The sequence below is a fragment of the Penaeus monodon genome, chromosome 29 (genome assembly GCF_015228065.2).
Source record: "Penaeus monodon isolate SGIC_2016 chromosome 29, NSTDA_Pmon_1, whole genome shotgun sequence".
Lineage (NCBI taxonomy): Eukaryota > Metazoa > Arthropoda > Malacostraca > Decapoda > Penaeidae > Penaeus > Penaeus monodon.
In genome coordinates this window covers 20,881,789-20,882,352 of record NC_051414.1, presented here as the reverse complement: position 1 = coordinate 20,882,352, position 564 = coordinate 20,881,789, and positions in this window count along the sequence as shown.

Sequence of the window (564 nt, the reverse complement as noted above, 5' to 3'; positions counted from 1 at the left end):
CATCATTCTCTCCACCTATAAACATTTTACATCAAAAATATCTATATGCACATCAGATATTTAAAATAACGTTTCCTAATCTGCGTGAAATATACAAGCAATGTTTACTGCGTTACGAAGAAATTAATATTAATTGTAACTTTCATAATTTACTACACATAATACTACATACAATTTAATTGTTATTCTACGTACCTCAGATATGAGGTTTGTGCATTGGTGAAAGCAATAACTGACGACCTTGGGAACAGCATTCCCGTTTACTCGAATTTCTCTGTTCTAAAAGTAAATCACGATGCTAAAATTTGCACATGTATTGTAATCACATATGCTGCATATTAACAATATACAAAATAAAAATTCACAATCATATTCTAATCATTAGCACATCCATATATAAGGTACGGGAAATAATAAATAAAACGTATGAGATTTCACCATCTGTTACACTGTAGGGAACCACATCTGCTTTTCAGATCCAGTCCGTTAGAGAAAACGGGAGATCACAACGGATTAACTAAACTATACTGGTATGAAATTATACTGTATACGTATAGCACTACA